The 20466-nt window shown below is 44.5% G+C and overlaps 1 protein-coding gene and 1 long non-coding RNA gene across 4 annotated transcripts in view; both read left to right on the forward strand.

Annotated features, from left to right (window-relative positions):
• The window catches only part of lrch2 (leucine-rich repeats and calponin homology (CH) domain containing 2), a 72335-nt gene that overhangs the window by 5459 nt on the left and 46410 nt on the right, over window positions 1-20466 (forward strand). The window lies entirely within an intron of this gene.
• Window positions 1581-8679, forward strand: LOC115154721 (uncharacterized). The gene is made up of 2 exons (XR_003867929.1): window positions 1581-1619; window positions 8582-8679. It is a non-coding gene; the product is annotated as an uncharacterized LOC115154721 (long non-coding RNA).

Raw genomic sequence — 20466 nt, forward strand, 5'->3', positions numbered from 1 at the left:
TCTTAGTTAAAATGAATACAGAGTAATGAAGTTCATTCCCACTGGGCACGTACTGGTTTCTGTTGAACCAACGTGGAATAGACGTTGAATTGAGGTCTGTGCCCAGTGGGTTGTGATTTATGGTGTACATTTAGGTAAAGAATTGTGTCCTATATGCAAGAGTCCCCTCTACTTATACTGAACAAAAATATAAATTAAATGCAACATGCAAGAATTTCAAAGATTTTACTAAGTTACAGTTCATATAAGGAAATCAGTCAATTGAAATATATTAGGCCCTAATCTATGGATTTCACATGACTGGGAATACAGATATGCATCTGTTGGTCACAGATACCTTTTAAAATAAGGGGCCTGAATCAGAAAACCAGTCAGTATCTTGTGTGATCTCCATTTGCCTCATGGAGTGTGACAAATCTCCTTCGCATAGAGTTGATTAGGCTGTTGATTGTGGCCTGTGGAATTTTGTCCCACTCCTCATCAATGGCTGTGCAAAGTTCCTGGATATTGGCCGGAACTGGAACACGCTGTCGATTCAGACCATCCCAAACATTCTCAATGGGTGACAGTTGTGAGGCCGGTTGGAGGTACTGCCAGATTCTCTAAAACCACGTTGGAGGTGGCTTATGGTAGAGAAATTAACATTCAATTCTCTGGCAACAGCTTTAGTGGACATTCCTGCAGTCAGAATTCCAATTGCACGCTCCCTCAACTTGAGACATCTGTGGCATTGTGTTGTGACAACTGCACATTTTAGAGTGGCCTTTTATTGTCTCCAGCACAAGGTGCACCTGTGTAATGATCATGCTGTTTAATCAGCTTATTGATATGCCACACCTGTCAGGTGGATGGATTATCTTGGCAAAGGAGAGATGCTCACTAACAGGGATGTAAACAAATTTGTGCACAATTAGAGAGAAATAAGCTTTTTGTGTGTATGAAACATTTCTGTGATTTATTTTTTTATTTTTTTAGTAACAGTATTTTTATTGCATTTCAGTGATTTAAAAAATATATATATTTTAGCTCATGAAACATGGGACCAACACTTTACATGTTGCCTTTTTATATATATTTTTTTCAGTGTAGATAGGAGAGACCTACAGTATTACTACTCGACTGCATCAGAGATGTTCATTTATTCTAGCCTACTTTGAAGTGCTGTGTTTGAATTATACATGGAATGTTCCTTCAGCCAGCTAACGAGATACTTGTTGGTCTATTTTTGGAACGAGATGCATTTGTTAGCTGCTAAAAACAAACATACTAACTTCACAGTTTTATCAGTTGTAGAACTGATGATCTGACTGATTTCAATCTTGTGACATGATGACCGTGTGAGTTGGTTTCAGCACATAATAATAATAATAATAATAATAATAATAATAATATTATTATTATTATTATTATTATTATTATTATTATTATTATTATTATTATTATTAAGTGTTAAATGTATACTGTTGCTATGGTCTATCACTGGAGAAGAATACTAGAGCGATGTGTAAAAAATAATGCATCATACCGAGTCATGAGAAGCTGTGAATACAGGAAGTTTGTGTGCACTATTTCTGGCATGTGTGCGTGTGTGTGTGCGTGTGTGTGCGTGTGTGTGTGTGGTGGTGACAGAGCAGGCTTATTGTCTTATCAGGTAGTATGTAATGTTCCCATCAAAGGCAAGACCTGCCAGTGAGAAGTTACTTGACAAGTTATTTAAGTATAAGGATAGTGAGGACCTGTGAAAGAATAGAGGTATGCCGTCCATGTTAAGATTGAATGCATGCAGTGTTGATAGTAATTTAGAGTATTGTTGCATATAGTATATAAGGCAAGAAGACAATTGGCTGAATATACTGCTATGGGTGTGGTGTGTTTGGTCAGTGCTTCTACATGAGCCTTTTTCTCTCCTCTACAAAAGGATATATTTGCTGTAGATTAGTGCTGCTAAAGGAAGTGAGGACAAGCAGTGCCTTTCAGATGGATAAAGAAGGCTGTTTTATTTTATAGAAGGTGCATTTCCATTCACACATGATTGTAACACCTTGTAGTGTAGAATGTGAGGATAAGTGAACAGTGACGAAAAGGCTTTTGCATGAAAGGAATAGGCTCTGCCAATTTTTTTTCTTCCTTTTTGCCATTTTCCACAAGGGATTCCTCATGATGATGACTTTGTCATCTTTGAGAGAGAAAAAAAATGAAAGAAATGGAAGGCATACATTGTTTAAGCTGGCAATATCAAATCTCAACTGGCAGATGGAGGTAGTCCTGTTCAAAGAACACTGTTGTGATGAAAGGAGAAATGTGTCAGTTGCATGAATAATGTGTTCTATTTCTACGCTGATTTTAAGTCCAAGTACATGACTTCTTGTTCAGAAAACGAAACCTCTCTATTTTAGTTTTAGGACGATGTAGTCAGTAGTTCTTTGAATAGCAGTTGACAGACGGATCATGTAAAGAGTAGGTTTTAATGATTTTGATTTCTTTATCCATGATACTGTAAGTCAGTAAACAATTCTTGCACATGACACTGACAGTCATGCCTTGAAAATAATTGTCATTAGTTCAGAAAAACACATTACAGATAGATGGTTGGATGAACTAGGGCCGGCACTTTGATAAGACTCTCCTCTTCATGGAGGATCTGTTCATGGTAATTTCCATGTAGAAGGACACATGAGCACCAGGGCATTTCCATGTAAAAGGACACATGAGCACCAGGGCATTTCCATGTAAAAGGACACATGAGCACCAGGGCATTTCCACCGTGTAGAAGGACACATGAGCGCCAGCAAGTTAAGTTCATAGGAGTATATCAAATTGGGTGTCAAATGAAAGCTGAGAAATGAAGGCATATATTGTACATTTTTCAACAATTTTCCATCTTAAAATTTGGAAAAAGCAAAGGATTTTTTTTCTGGTCAAACAAATAGAAAAGGGGTCTTAGAAAACATCTAGCAGAAAAAGTCTTAAAAGGTATTAGAAATACATCAAACACAATAATGTTGAAGTAAAGACCCCTGACAACTAATATCAACGCTTTTATATTTAGTTTTGGAGAAATTCCGTTACCAAACATTTTGCACCACCATCAAACCCTGCACCTATACACTATCCCCAAAACCCACCACCCCATCCCACTACTTTGTCCCTAAACAATCCTAGGGCCGTTGGCCTGGGAGGATGGAACCCCTTCTCTCATCTCAAAACTTCCTGTAGATTTTCTGAACTAAAATAGCTCTTACATTTCTCTGCTGCTGCAACTACCACATCCATCTTCTGTGATTTCCGCTCCTTCAGCGCAGTGCAGTTGATCAACATGGCTATAAATGCAAGAAATCCAATCTTACTTAAACGTGTACTTTCTGGATCTCTCTCTCTCTTCAGGCCTACTCACTGGGGGGCTCCCAGTCGAATCACTAACGCTTGGGCTATCCTCTACTTTCTTCACTGCATCAGCATAGGAAACTTATTGCCCCACGCAAACTCTGGCACTCTCTCAACCTGTCTCTCTCTCACAGGGTACTTCGAATCAGCAAGTGTGGCAACTGGCCCAAATACCTTAGGTGAAGCAACTGGCCACAATGCTTCATCAAGCGCCACGACTGGCCCAAATACCACTCTCTCTGACTATGCCCTCCTGCACATTTCTCACATCATGGGTTCTCCTTTCTACACACTGCTGCAACATGTCCGAATCCTTGGCACCTAAAGCAACGTAGTGGGTCCGGGATTTTTTGTTGTCAAAGACTCCAGTCACCCAAGTCATAGACTGTTCTCTCTGCTACATGTACAAATTACCTCGGCTAACCTGTACCCCCGCACATTGACTTGGTTCCGGTACCCCCTGTATATAGCCTCCTTATTGATATGTAATCTTACTGTGTTACTTTTTATGACTTTTTTTTTTAATTTAGCAAATATTTTCTTAACTATATTTCTTGAATTGCATTGTTGGTTTAAGGGTTTGTAAGTAAGCATTTCACAGTAAGGTCTGCACCTGCTGCACGTGTGACACTTTTTAAAATTTGAATATAGGGCCTCACAGAATAGCAAATATAACCTGACCTGACCATATCAGGTAGAAACTCTAAGGGTTTCTCATTACCGTGCTCCGAGTGCATTCTCCAAGGATGTTCTTATGCGGACGAGAGTGTGGACAACGCATAAAACATGGATGTATTAACATATCAAGATATGCCAGATGATTCTGTGTTGTCATTGTATGCTGTAGCGTTAAGATTTCCCTTCCCTGGAACTAAGGGGCCTAGCCCAAACCATGGAAAAACAGCCCCGGACAATTATTCCTCCTCCACCAAACTTTACAGTTGGCACTATGCATTCGGGCAGGTTCAGTTCTCCTGGCATCTGCCAAACCCAGATTTGTGATTCATAACTCCAGAGAAGGTGTTTCCACTGTTCCAGTGTCCAATGGCAGTGAGCTTTACACCCACTCCAGCCGACGCTTGGCAATGCGCATGGGGATCTTTGGCTTATGTGCGGCTGCTCGGCCTTGGAAACCCATTTCATGAAGCTTGCTTCTAGAGGCAGTCTGGAACTCTGTAGGGAGTGTTGCAACCGAGGACAGAATTTTTACGCAATACGTGTTTCAGCACTTGGCGGTTCTGTTCTGTGAGCTTGTGTGGCCTACCACTTCACGGCTGAGCTGATGTTTTGTGTCGGCCAAAAAGCAGGAGTCCACTCTTTCCAAAACTCTCACTCCCACCGGTCCAAACTCTTCTCTGGTAGGATTCTACCACACCTGTCGCCGCAGGTAGACTCACTTCATCCTGGTCTGGCTCAGCTTCAGAGTGCTCACCACTGCCAACCTACTCCATTTCGAGATCCTCAAGGTTCTGAGGAGAGCAAGAAGACCTAAAGATACGTTTTTTACTTGGTTTGCATTCATGGGGACGACGATGTGTACTCCGGAGACAAAGGCCCAAACTTAGCAGCATTCTTAAGCTTTCACGTCATAGGGCTTGGGCCAAGAAACATGAGCAATGGACATTAGACCGGTGGAAATCTGAGATTTTTGGTTCTAACCACCGTGTCTATGTGTGATGCAGAGTAGGTGAAAGAATGATCTCCACGTGTGGTTCTCACCATGGAGGAGGAGGTGTAATGGTGTGGGGGTGCTTTGCTGGTGACCCTGTCAGTGATCTATTTAGAATTCAAGGCACAGCATGGCTACCGCAGCATTCTGCAGCGGTACACCATCCCATCTGGTTTGTACTAAGTGGGATTATCATTTGGTTTTCAACATAACAATGTCCCAACACACCTCCAGTCTAAGGGCTATTTGACCAAGAAGGAGAGTGATGGAGTGCTGCATCAGATGACCTGGCCTCCACAATCACCCAACCTCAACCCAATTTCGATGGTTTGGGATGAGTTGGACCGCAGAGTGAAGAAAAAGCATCCAACAAGTGCTCAGCATATGTGGGAACTCCTTCAAGACTTGCAAAGCTGTCATCAAGGCAAAGGGTGGGTACTTTGAAGAATCTCAAATATAAAAAATATATTTTGATTTATTTTCCACCTAATGGTGGAAAATAAGTATTTGGTCACCTACAAACAAGCAAGATTTCTGGCTTTCACAGACCTGTAACTTCTTCTTTAAGAGGCTCCTCTGTCCTCCACTCGTTACCTGTATTAACGGCACCTGTTTGAACTTGTTATCAGTATAAAAGACACCTGTCCACAACCTCAAACAGTCACACTCCAAACTCCGCTATGGCCGAGACCCAAAGAGCTGTCAAAGGACACCAGAAACAAAATTGTAGACCTGCACCAGGCTGGGAAGACTGAATCTGCAATAGGTAAGCAGCTTGGTTTGAAGAAATCAACTGTGGGAGCAATTATTAGGAAATGGAAGACATACAAGACCACTGATAATCTCCCTCGATCTGGGGCTCCACGCAAGATCTCACCCCGTGGGGTCAAAATGATCACATGAACGGTGAGCAAAAATCCCAGAACCACACAGGGGGACCTAGTGAATGACCTGCAGAGATCTGGGACCAAAGTAACAAAGCCTACCATCAGTAACACACTACGCCGCCAGGGACTCAAATCCTGCAGTGCCAGACGTGTCCCCCTGCTTAAGCCAGTACATGTCCAGGCCCGTCTGAAGTTTGCTAGAGAGCATTTGGATGATCCAGAAGAGGATTGGGAGAATGTCATATGGTCAGATGAAACCAAAATATAACTTTTTGGTAAAAACTCAACTCGTCGTGTTTGGAGGACAAAGAATGCTGAGTTGCATCCAAAGAACACCATACCTACTGTGAAGCATGGGGGTGGAAACATCATGCTTTGGGGCTGTTTTTCTGCAAAAGGACCAGGACGACTGATCCGTGTAAAGGAAAGAATGAATAGGGCCATGTATCGTGAGATTTTGAGTGAAAACCTCCTTCCATCAGCAAGGGCATTGAAGATGAAACGTGGCTGGGTCTTTCAGCATGACAATGATCCCAAACACACCGCCCGGGCAACGAAGGAGTGGCTTCGTAAGAAGCATTTCAAGGTCCTGGAGTGGAATAGCCAGTCTCCAGATCTCAACCCCATAGAAAATCTTTGGAGGGAGTTGAAAGTCCGTGTTGCCCAGCGACAGCCCCAAAACATCACTGCTCTGGAAGAGATCTGCATGGAGGAATGGGCCAAAATACCAGCAACAGTGTGTGAAAACCTTGTGAAGACTTACAGAAAACGTTTGACCTGTGTCATTGCCAACAAAGGGTATATAACAAAGTATTGAGAAACTTTTGTTATTGACCAAATACTTATTTTCCACCATAATTTGCAAATAAATTCATTAAAAATCCTACAATGTGATTTTCTGGATTTTTTTCTTGTCATTTTGTCTGTCATAGTTTAAATGTACTTATGATGAAAATTACAGGCCTCTCATCTTTTTAAGTGGGAGAACTTGCACAATTGGTGGCTGACTAAATACTTGTTTGCCCCACTGTATATGCATATTCTAGTTTCTGGGCAGGAGTAGTAACCAGATTAAATCGGGTACGTTTTTTATCCGGCCGTGAAAATACTGCCCCCTATACCACAACAGGTTAACACTTTTGTTTTTTACTACATGATTCTATGTGTTATTTCATAGTTTTGATGTCTTCACTATTTTTCTACAATGTAGAAAATAGTAAAAATAAAGAAAAACCCTTAGACACACCTAATCTTTCAAACTTCAGGGTCGTCCGTTTTGGCCGGGGTAGGCCGTCATTGTAAATAAGAATTTGTTCTTAACGGACTTGCCTACTTAAATAAATATAAAATGTATTCAGACCCTTTGCTATGAGACTCAATTGAGCTCAGGTGCATCCCGTTTTCCATTGATCATCCTTGGTGTTTCTACAACTTGATTGGAGTCCACCTGTGGTAAATTCAATTGATTGGACATGATTTGGAAAGGCACACACCTGTCTATATCAGGTCCCGCAGTTGACAGTGCATGTCAGAGCAAAAACAAAGCCATAAGGTCGAAGGTATTGTCCATAGAGCTCCGAGACGAGATTGTGTCGAGGCACAGATTTGGGGAAGGGTACCAACATCTTTCTGCAGCATCGAAGGGCCCCAAGAACACAGTGGCCTCCATCATTCTTAAATGGAAGAAGTTTGTGACCACCAAGACTCTTCCTGGCTGCCTGGGCAAATTGAGCAATCGGGTGAGAAGGGCCTTGGTCAGGGAGGTGACCAAGAACCCAATGGTTACTGTGACAGAGCTCCAGATGTCCTCTCTGGAGCTGGGAGAACCTTCCAGAAGGACAACCATCTCTGCAGCACTCCACCAATCAGGCCTTTATGGTAGATTGGCCAGATGGAAGCCACTCCTCAGTAAAAGGCATATGACAGCCTGCTTGGAGTTTGCCAAAAGGCACCTAAAGACTCTCAAACCATGAGAAAAAAGATTTCTGGTCTGATGAAACCGAGATTGGAATCTTTGGCCTGAATGCCAAGCATCACGTCTGGAGGAAAACAGGCACCATCCCTACGGTGAGTCATGATGGTGGCAGCATCATACTATGGCGATGTCTTTCAGTGGCAGGGACTGGTAGACTAGTCAGGACCAAGGGAAAGATGAATGGAGCAAAATACAGGGAGATCCTTGATGAAAACCTGCTCCAGAGTGCTCAGGACCTCAGACTGGGGCGAAGGTTCACCTTCCAACAGGACAACGACCCTAAGTACACAGCCAAGACTGTGAGTGGCTTCGGGACAAGTCTCTGAATGTCCTTGAGTGGCCCAGCCAGAGCCCCGACTTGAATCCGATTGAACATCTCTGGAGAGACTTGAAAATAGCTGTGCAGCGACGCTCCCCATCCAGCCTGACCGAGTTTGAAAGGATCTGCAGAGAAGATTTGGAGAAACTCTCCAAATACAGGTGTGCCAAGCTTGTAGCGTCATACCCAAGAAGACTCGAGGCTGTAATTGCTGCCAAAGGTGCTTCAATAAAGTACTGAGTAAAGGGTCTGAAGACTTATGTAAATAAGGTATTACTGTTTTTTTATTTTTAATATATTTGCAAACATTTCTTTAAACCTGTTTTTGTTTTGTCATTATGGGGTAGTGTGTGTGTGTGTGTGTGTGTGTGTGTGTGTGTGTCTTAAGGAACAATTAAAACATATCTTTTTTTAGAATAAGGCTGTAACAAAAAATGAGGAAAAAGTCAAGGGGTCTGAATACTTTTCGAATGCACTGTAGACGCACCCTATGTTTGAATAAAATCAATTATACAGTATGTAGGCTAATTTGACTGATGCTTTAAGCACTGAAATTTAAAAATGAAGACACACAAATGACTAAAGAGGGAGCCAGAAACCAATACAACCTAACCAGAAGAAAAAACACAGTTCCCCACTGCTGCTAGCCTTCGTGGATTTTTCTACACCAGCGGTCAGCAACCTTTTCCATTTGGAATGCCATGTCATTGTACCATTTCTACTGATCTGTGTGCTAGTAATGATTTCATATGCACATTTTGGAACAGTTTCATTTAATTATAAAAAAAAGTCTTCATATTGCAAAATCAATGTCATGTGGTTAATACAAATTATATCTCAATGAAAATTATACAAATCTAAAAGTAACTTATTACAAATATGTAAAAATAGCCTACATAAAGTCAACAAACATTGCAGCCCGCAGGTAGAAAATAACCTAGAAATCACATGGGCTATGAATGGCATGTCGTCAGCAAGGAACTTGAAACATATCAACAATTAACTTAGATACAGCCTGAGGTTCACTCAAGCAACACTGTATAAAATGGTCTGAGCCCTCAGTTTCCTGTGCCAGCAAGCCTTGTACAGACAGACACAGCCGTAGGCTAATTGCGCAAGAGATGAGTAATCAGGTAGGCATTTTCTTTCTTTTTCACAGGATCATCCCCGCGGCCTCAGCAATGGACTAGTCCACTGAGACATTTAAAAAATATATATATATTTGCTCGGCTAAAAAAATCTATCGACCAAACAATCTACCTGTCAACTAAATGGGGTCAGCTCTTGACAGGACCCCCAATGGAAGAACCTGTCACGGCTGTCGTAGGAGAGAGAGGACCAAGGCGCAGCGTGTTGCGTGCTCATTATTATTTATTAAAATGTGAACACGGAAAAACAATAAACAAAGAAACGACAGGAACGGTTTTACAGGCTATAATAACAAGCAGTGCAAAATCAACTACCCACAAATCCCCAAGTGAAAACACGCAACTAATATATGACTCCCAATCAGGAACAGCGACGTACAGCTATTCCTGATCGGGAGCCACACAGAAATAAACTAGAAAACCAACCTAGAATACAAAACCCAGAACATACACCAAAACCCCGTAATACATAAATAAAACACCCCTCTACAATACTCATAACCCCCGAACCACATAAAACAAATACCCTCTGCCACGTCCTGACCAACCTACAAATACAAATAATCCCTATACTGGTCAGGACGTGACAGTACCACCCCCCCCCCCCCCCCCCCCCCCCCCCCCCCCCCCCTAAAGGTGCAGACCCCGGATGCACCTCAAAAAAATAAAATAAAAAATAAACCCCTAACTAAAGGGAGGGAAAGGGAGGTTGGCTGCCGTCACCGACGGCACCTGTGCTACACCCCCACCCCCCCCAAACCTCCTATAGTGGAGGTGGCTCAGGCCTTAAACCCCTGCCTGACCTAACCACCCCCACTGCATACCTCTACCTGAGGACAGTCACTAAAGACCCTGGACTGTAGGGCGACTCTGGGAGCTCCGGGTCGCGGGCAGACTCACTCGGTTCCGGGTCGCGGGCAGACTCACTCGGTTCCGGGTCGCGGGCAGTCTCACTCGGTTCCGGACAGTGGGCCGTCTCACCCGGTTCCGGACACTCTGGACGAGGCACTGTTGCCGGACACTCTGGACGAGGCACTGTTGCCGGACACTCTGGACGAGGCACTGTTGCCGGACACTCTAGACGAGGCACTGTTGCCGGAATCTCGGGCCTGGTCTGACGCACTGGAAGTCTGATGCGTGGGGCTGGTAGTGGAGGTACCAGCCTGGGGACACGCACCTCAGGGCTAATGCGGGGAGCAGGAACCGGCCGAGTTGGAGTGGGCTGACGCACTGGAAGCCTGATGCGTGGTGCTGGTACTGGAAGTGCCAGTTTGGGGACACGCACCTCCGGGCTAGTGCGGGGAGCGGGGACAGGCTGAGTTGGACTGGGCTGACTTACTGGAAGCTTGATGCGTGGTGCTGGTACTGGACGTGCCAGCCTGGAGACACGCACCTCAAGGCTAGTGCGTGTAGCGGGAAACACTGGACCGTAGAGGCTCACTGGCGGTCTCGAGCGCAGGACTGGCATCACCCCTACTGGCTGGATGCCCACTTTCCCCTGGCACATGCGGGGCGCTGGTACTGTGCATACGGCCTGAAAATACTCGGCCTCACCACAGCACCCATCACCCCAAAGCACGGGACCTGTCCAGTCATATGTTGCCCAAAAAAGGTACGGGGATTTGGCCTGGGGCTCAATCCTCGCCCAGCCAAACTACCCGTTTGCCACCCCCCAATTTTTTTTATTGGGGCTGCCTCTCGGGCTCCCTTAACTCCTCCATAGCCCTGGAAATGCTTATCCTCAGTTATGCCCATGTCTCACGATAGTCCATCCGTTGCTCCCTCCTCCGCTGCTTGGTCCGTGTTTGGTGGGTAGTTCTGTCACGGCTGTCGTAGGAGAGAGAGGACCAAGGCGCAGCGGGTTGCGTGCTCATCATCATTATTATTTATTAAAATGTGAACACGGAAAAACAATAAACAAAGAAACGACAGGAACAGTTTTACAGGCTATAATAACAAGCAGTGCAAAATCAACTACCCACAAATCCCCAGGTGAAAACACGCAACTAATATATGACTCCCAATCAGGAACAACGACGTACAGCTGTTCCTAATCGGGAGCCACACAGACCACACAGAAATAACCAACCTAGAATACAAAACCCAGAACATACACCAAAACCCCGTAATACATAAATAAAACACCCCTCTAAAATACTCATAACCCCCGAACCACATAAAACAAATACCCTCTGCCACGTCCTGACCAACCTACAAATACAAATAACCCCTATGCTGGTCAGGACGTGACAGAACCCCTGATGACAGAACCCCTGATGACAGAACCCCTGATGACAGAACCCTATATATAATCCGTAGATAAACCTCCCAAATGGAATCCTCAGCAGACAGAACACACAAACAGAATCATCAAAGATGGAATGCTGGAGCATGAAACCACATCACAGAATAGAATCAGAGGACTTTGAGAATGCTTCACAACTTAGAGCAGCACAGCAACAGTGTTGTAAAATAATTAGAAGAAAAATGCTATTTCCATTGTTCTTTAGTGGTTGGGTCCTTGCAGGAGCTGTCAACATAGACCTAGGCCATGTGTTCATGCAAAACTCATGAGATGGAGCTTGTGTGTGTGTGTGTGTGTCGTATTTACGTGAGATGCATACAAAGACCGAGAAAGGCAAGCTGACACAAAGGTGTGTGTGTGTGTGTTTTGCAGTATGTTGTTGACAGTTTGCCGGCAGTCCAGTTTGTTTTTCCATGGCAATGTGAGAGCTGTAAGCCGATGCCCTGACCTTGGAGAGGCTGGAGAGCAGAGGCCCAACCTGGCCAGATGTTTGAGCCAACATGCTGTATGACCCTACTCTACGCTATGCAACTCCACCCTACCCTACGCTACCACAAAGGGCACCAACATGCTGCGCTGCACATGCAGGAGAATGAGAGAGACTTTCCCTCCAACAAAAAACAATGATCGGATGGGGGTAAATGCTGTAGATATAGGATATTTGAACATGAACATTTGGTTCTGTGATTGTTTGATTGTGTTCTTGACTCCTGAGCACTATAATATTTCACTTGACTTTCTGTCATGTGATCACTTACAACCAATGGAAACAAAAGAGGGTATGGTTATACTGGACACCAGCACCCTCCATAGTCTCCTCAACTACAATACCACCTCCCCCACACACCAGCACCCTCCATAGTCCCCTCAACTACAGTACCACCTCCCCCACACACCAGCACCCTCCATAGTCTCCTCAACTACAGTACCACCTCCCCCACACACCAACACCCTCCATAGTCTCCTCAACTACAGTACCACCTCCCCCACACACCAACACCCTCCATAGTCTCCTCAACTACAGTACCACCTCCCCCACACACCAACACCCTCCATAGTCCCCTCAACTACAATACCACCTCCCCCACACACCAACACCCTCCATAGTCCCCTCAACTACAGTACCACCTCCCCCACACACCAGCACCCTCCATAGTCTCCTCAACTACAATACCACCTCCCCCACACACCAGCACCCTCCATAGTCCCCTCAACTACAATACCACCTCCCCCACACACCAGCACCCTCCATAGTCTCCTCAACTACAACACCACCTCCCCCACACACCAGCACCCTCCATAGTCTCCTCAACTACAATACCACCTCCCCCACACACCAGCACCCTCCATAGTCTCCTCAACTACAATACCACCTCCCCCACACACAGCACCCTCCATAGTCCCCTCAACTACAGTACCACCTCCCCCACACACCAGCACCCTCCATAGTCCCCTCAACTACAGTACCACCTCCCCCACACACCAGCACCCTCCATAGTCTCCTCAACTACAGTACCACCTCCCCCACACACCAGCACCCTCCATAGTCTCCTCAACTACAGTACCACCTCCCCCACACACCAGCACCCTCCATAGTCTCCTCAACTACAGTACCACCTCCCCCACACACCAGCACCCTCCATAGTCTCCTCAACTACAGTACCACCTCCCCCACACACCAACACCCTCCATAGTCTCCTCAACTACAGTACCACCTCCCCCACACACCAGCACCCTCCATAGTCTCCTCAACTACAGTACCACCTCCCCCACACATCAGCACCCTCCATAGTCTCCTCAACTACAATACCACCTCCCCCACACACCAACACCCTCCATAGTCCCCTCAACTACAATACCACCTCCCCCACACACCAACACCCTCCATAGTCTCCTCAACTACAATAGCACCTCCCCCACACACCAGCACCCTCCATAGTCTCCTCAACTACAATACCACCTCCCCCACACACCAGCACCCTCCATAGTCCCCTCAACTACAATACCACCTCCCCCACACACCAGCACCCTCCATAGTCTCCTCAACTACAATACCACCTCCCCCACACACCAACACCCTCCATAGTCTCCTCAACTACAGTACCACCTCCCCCACACACCAGCACCCTCCATAGTCTCCTCAACTACAATACCACCTCCCCCACACACCAACACCCTCCATAGTCCCCTCAACTACAGTACCACCTCCCCCACACACCAGCACCCTCCATAGTCTCCTCAACTACAATACCACCTCCCCCACACACCAGCACCCTCCATAGTCTCCTCAACTACAATACCACCTCCCCCACACACCAGCACCCTCCATAGTCTCCTCAACTACAATACCACCTCCCCCACACACCAACACCCTCCATAGTCCCCTCAACTACAGTACCACCTCCCCCACACACCAACACCCTCCATTTAGACACATAAACACTCTTAGATTTTCCCAGCCGACCAAATTGCACAACCCACCACTCCCACACTCACACATATAAATACACATTCCACTGGCTCCAGAATGCTAACACGTTCCCATTTTGCGCACATGTATTGACTCATGAAGCTGCTACGCTCTTGGCAATCTGATTGGGACAGATGGCTGAAAATCCCAACTCCCATTTTGCCCCTCGGGGTTCTGTGTAGATTTGCTAGTCTGCCTCAACATGTCTGGGGGAGAAACTGAAAACATGTATACCTGTCAGACCAGAGTTCTATTGTTTAAATATTTAGTTGATAAAGTCTACGTGCTCATTGTTAACATACAATAACATTAAAGTGAATCAGATATCAGTCTTTTTGCCAGTGACAATATTATATTTCCAAAACGGTTGATTTATACATTCTATGCCACTTTTGCATTAATTGACACTCATCCATGCTAGTCTACTAATTTGTTACAAGTAACAGAAAGGATCATGTGAGAAGGTTAATCCAGTACACAAAATGAAATGATGGAGGCCTATATTAGGCGAGAAGAGCTCTCACCGTCACCCACTGTTTCTGTTGATGCCTGGTGTGCTTTAGACTGCTGATCATTCTATTAAGGATAGAATTCTATTTGGGAGGTTTATCTCGGTCCAAATGAATGTGATTAGCCGAGGAGAACATTGCTTAGAATGTGTTTTAATTTGAAGCCGTGTGTGTGCTGTGGTAACTGCAGAGGGCCCTGTGTGCGGAGCAACTGCCCACAGGTCTTCTCCCTCGATCAGCAGCTAGCATTCTGGAGATACACAGATTAGCCTAGCAGCCCCAGTCAACCAACCACTGGTACGATACTCTCCTTTGTTAAGCTGCTTTGCAGGAAAGGCAAACGGACCGAGTTGCTACATTTCATTGGGGCCAATCTCTCTTGCTCCATACAATGTACCATGGTCGCATAAGGCATTTTAAGACAGAATTTACACTAAAAACTGAATTGAAAGGAAATGTTCCAGTAAAAGGTGACATTTGTGCCTCTTCTTCATCCACCAACGGTGTGCTACCCTAACCTTGGTGATAAATGGCAGCCATTTTACAGCCGAGCGCACCCCACGCCTCAATGCCTTATGGCTAAGTGAAGATTTATTCTGCCACGCTACCGGAGGGGTAATTATCTGATGGTAGAACCAGATAGTATGAGCTAAATGTCATGGTTTGGTTAAGTCCAGTTCATACTTCCACTAAAATCAAGCCTTGCCTAGTCACATATCGAGCCTATCTTAAGGCTAATTTACATCGGTATGTTGCGAGACAATAGGCCACATCCACTGGAGAAGGTGTGACGGGGGTATTACCTTTTCACATTACAAGTTCATTCAACCCTCCTACCTCCTTCTGCTCTCAGCGTCACTACCAGCCAGGCTTCATCTATTAGGTTGAATGTCCTTTGAATTAAAGAGCCCTTTCTGGACTTGATGAAGAGGCTGCAACATGATGGTTTGGCTGGGGGGGTAGTCAGCCTGGCCGGCCGTGTTTTGCTGGAAGTCTGTGGGCACTAACAAAGGGCCTGCTGTCTGCCTGCCTGCCTGCCTCCCTGCCACAGATGGCGTTTGGTCAGGGGCAAGGATGGAGACAGAAACGGACAGCATCACAAAAGCAAAGCAGCACTCTTCTCCCTACCCCCTTCGTCATCGACTCCGTGCGCTTCAAACGCTCCCCAAACAATAGTGGCTAGGCCTTTGTTGAGCCCGGCAGGGGGGGTCCCCTTCATGTACAGATGGGAGCCTGCATCATCAAAACCTCCAGTTGTAGACGAGGGCCTTGGCCAACTTTGGTCTTCCCCTCAGGGGCAAAGGGGAATTGGGCTGATGTTTTTACATTATGACATGTCTGTCAGTTGATTTGTATTTTATTTTTAACGGGAGAGATCCCTTTGCCTTTACATTCACAGCACATCCACCCGACCTTTCTCTTCCTGTATATATTATCAGAAGAGCGACGTGATGCTCGAATCTGTCTCTCTCATATCTGTCTCTTATGTCTGTCTAGCCGGTCTGTCTGCGCCCATGATCCTCTCTGTCTTTCCCCCAGCTTTGTCCGTCTCTCTCTCTCTGTCAGTCAGCCATTCTCACTGTCTGTGGGTACGGTCTGGGTTATGTTGAGTCGGTGGAAAGGTGGATACCTAGTCAGTTGTACAACTGAAATGTGTCTTCTGCATTTAACCCAACCCCTCTGAATCAGAGAGGTGCGGGGGCGCTGCCTTAATCGACATCCACATCATCTTGCCCCAGGGGAACTGCCTTGCTCAGGGGCAGAACGACAGATTTTTACCTTGTCAGCTCGGGGATTCTATTCAGCAACTTTTCAGTTACTGGCCCAACGCTCCAGGTAGCTAGGCCCTGTGTGCCTGGGCCATGTGAGAGAACAAAGGCCTGTAGGATGGACTGCTCTCACGCAGCGCTCCCATGCAGCGCTCCTACGCTCTTACCTCACAGGATTGGGACGAGGGGGTAATATCTGCACAAGCATACATGCATTTTGGATGCGTTTTCATGCCAGGAAGTGGAAATCAATGCTCACCTATCCTGTACAACATGAATGATGCATGTAGGAAGACTAGCTCTCAGCATAGAATTGGCCGCAAAGCCTTTACTAGCTGTTAAAGCTGTGCCGGACACCTTAAGCCTCCCATTAGGGAGTCCAAGAGAGAATTTATCTGTCTGTATGTTTATTTTTTATCTTATTTAACCTTTATTTAACTAGGCAAGTCAGTTAACCTCTACGGGCCACGGGGGCAGTATTGAGAATTTTGAAAGAAATATGTGCCCATTTTTAACTGCCTCCTACACCAACTCAGAAGCTAGGATATGCATATTATTAACACATTCGGATAGAAAACACTCTGAATTTTCTAAAACAGTTTGAATGGTGTCTGTAAGTATAACAAAACTCATATTGCAGGCAAAAACCTGTGAAAAATAGATTAAAAAAAAAGAGAATTTTGTGACTGTACTATTTAGTGTCATTGTTTTAAAGATACCACAGTGAGAAAGGATTCAGTTCGCAACTCCTACTGCTTCCACTAGATGTCAACGATCTTTAGAAAGTTGTTTGAAGCATCTGTGATAAATACACACCGAATTAGAAAGCTTACAAGTTGACACGTCATCACTTCATTTTTTGCGCCTGCGCATGAATCTGAGAAGAGTGCCTTTGTCATTATCGTTTATTCTAGACACTTGATAGGTTGTGTGAAAATATTACTGATGTTTACTGATGTTTCACGTTAAAAATGGAACAAAAGATTAGTGCTAAACAACGTTTGACATGTTTAAACAAACGTAAATAGATTATTTACTAGGTTTTCTTTAGTTTTTCGACGTGACTTTACACTGCCCACCTCATTTTGTGGGAGCCTACTGAACGCTAACTATTTGGACATAAATTATGAACTTTGTCAAAAGAAACCACATTTGTTCTGGACCTGGGATCTCTGGCAGCGCCTTCTGATGGAGATAATCAAAGGTAAGGGGATATTTAGAATGTTATTATCGATATTAGATGATGCTAATGCTAACGGTATAGCTTAGCTTAGCTTAGCATATAGCTTATTGTTGTTAGCATAGTACCCAGTTTATACAAAATGTGATTTCCCAGTAAAGTTATTTTGAGATCTGGCCCTTCGGTAGCAATTACGAGATGATAATATATTATTCTTTGAATGACAATATTATAATTTACCAATGTTTTCGAATAGTAATTCCGTGATTTGTAATGCTGGATTCACTGGGTGCATTCGAGCCGAAAAAAATTCTGAATTTCACCGCGACTGTAAATGCTGTTTTTGGATATAAATATGAACTTGATGGAACTAAAAATGCATGTATTGTATAACATAATGTCCTATGAGTGTCATCTGATGCAGATTGTCAAAGGTAAGTGCATAATTCTAGCTAGTTTTCTGTCTGTTGATGCCCTTCTTTGAATTGGCTAAACATTACACGCAGCTATTGTCAATGTACTCTCCTCACATAACCTAACTTTATGCATTCTCCGTAATGCCTCTGAAAATCGGACAGCGTGGTTAGATTTAGGAGATATATCTTTCAAATGGAGGAAAATAGTTGATTATTTGATTTTTTGAAATGATTACTCTTGCAGTTTTGAATTCCCCGCCATGGTCACATGACAATGAATCCCAATACCGGGATAAGATCGGGATAAGATCCTCAACAGGTTTTAAGAACAAATTCTTATTTACAATCACGGCCTACCCCGGGGTAGGCCCCCTAACCCGGACGGCGCTGGGCCAATTGTGCGCCGCCCTATGGGACTCCCAATCCCGGCCGGTTGTGATACAGCCTGTAGTCGAACCAGGGTCTGTAGTGACGTCTCTGGCGCTGAGATGCGGTGCCTTAGACCGCTGCACGACTCGGGAGCCCTAATATGTCTCTGTGTTTAGTCTGAGAGACAGAGATAAGGACAGTATTGGCTATGTGTTTGTGTGGGAGAGAAAAGAGATGTTCCTGAATCTACATGACTCTACATACATACAGTACTTCTCAAAAGCTATGGGCTTGTATTCAGTTAAGCCAATTAATGTATTGACCAATAGTTTATTTGGTGCTGCTGTACTTATGTACTTGTATGTAATAATGGAGATTGTGTGAGCAGCCATAAAGAGAGTAATTGAAAAGCCTGTGCTGTGTGTGTTTACCAGGGGCTGTGCAGCTCCTTAAAGGGGTCTCTAATTACTGTATCAGCTCAGGCCCCGGCACACACAGGCCCACATGGGCCAATTAAACCTGCATCACCAGCACACACACATGAAAATATGTGTGTCGAAAGTGCATGAGTTTCTGGGAATGGGCGTGTCTTAATGCGTCAGAGTTTGTGTGAATAAACATTTTTCTTTAGAAACGGTGCAAACAAAGCATAAATCGACTCGCAACTTTCCAATGTTTATGAGATTTGGGTGCAAGGACATGAGATAATTTAAGGTCCATCTACTGACCTGGCAGGGTTCCAGTCTAACATTTTTTTCAGTTGGTGGCAGCAACCCATGATTTGGTCGCACCATTTTTGGTTGTTGTTGTGACGTATAGTTACATCGTTGCTTCTGTTTGCTGTGAGGAAACAATCTAATCTCATTTCTGAAAGTCGCATTTTCATTCAACCGGCATCTTAGGTCATTCACAGTGCTTTATTAAGAAGTGTAATAGAGTACTGAGATGGTCTTCAACAAATGTTTTATTTAACATGGTGTGATTCAAAATATTTGAATGTGCAACCTAATCCAGTGATTGTCATGAATTGTAAGTTGACAATGTTATGTTTTACTGTTTAAAATAGGGCTCCAAAATGTTCCGATGTTGTTTAGTAGATTAATTTGCCAGCATCTATGCGCACTGATATCAAAGGCTACTTTATTCAGGGATAATTCACTACCTCAGTAGGTGGAAACTCAAAACACATTAGCTAGATCGCTGACTCTAAAAATAATAGCCACTGCTAATAGCCATGCATTAATCTAACAGTACATGTAATGTCCCAAATAACTTTGCAGTTGTAGCCTAGACTACGACCTAATGAGGCCTATGCAATCGCCGACGTGCATTTTGCGCGCTCTGTACCCTAAAGCCATATCAAATATATTGGTTGTAAAATAGTCGCTATTGAGCTCAAACATTATACCGACACAAAACTGAGAACCTCTTCGACTGTGACAACAGTTGCTGTGTTTTCCCCGCAATTGGATTTGAAAATGTTATACAGTCGGACCACATTTTCTTTCTCACTGGGCAGCTGTATTGCGGTGTCACCGGCGGTAGCTAGTAATGTGGCCCATTTTTCTCCCCTCCCAAGATTATATTTCAAGTAGGATAACAGTTAACACAAGAAATATATATATATACACACACACACACACACACACACACACACACACACACACACACACACTGAGGGTACAAAACATTAGGAACACCTTTCTAATATTGAGTTGCACCCCTTTTGCTCTCAGAACAGCCTCAATTAATTAGGGGCATGGACTCTACAAGGTTTTGAAAGTGTTCCACAGGGATACTGGCCCATGTTGACTCTGTTTCCCACAGTTGTGTCAAATTGGCTGGATGTCCTTTGCGTGGTGGACAATTCTTGAGATCACATGGGAAACTTGACTGTGAAAAACCCAGGAGTGTTGCAGTTCTTGACACACTCAAACCGGTGTGCCTGGCACCTACTACCATACCCCGATCAAAGGCACTTCAATCTTTTGTCTTGCCCGTTCACCCTCTGAATGGCACACATACACAATCCATGTCTCAATTGTCTCAAGGTTTAAAAATCCTTC

This window comes from Salmo trutta, chromosome 19 (assembly GCF_901001165.1).
Source record: "Salmo trutta chromosome 19, fSalTru1.1, whole genome shotgun sequence".
Taxonomy (NCBI): Eukaryota; Metazoa; Chordata; class Actinopteri; order Salmoniformes; family Salmonidae; genus Salmo; species Salmo trutta.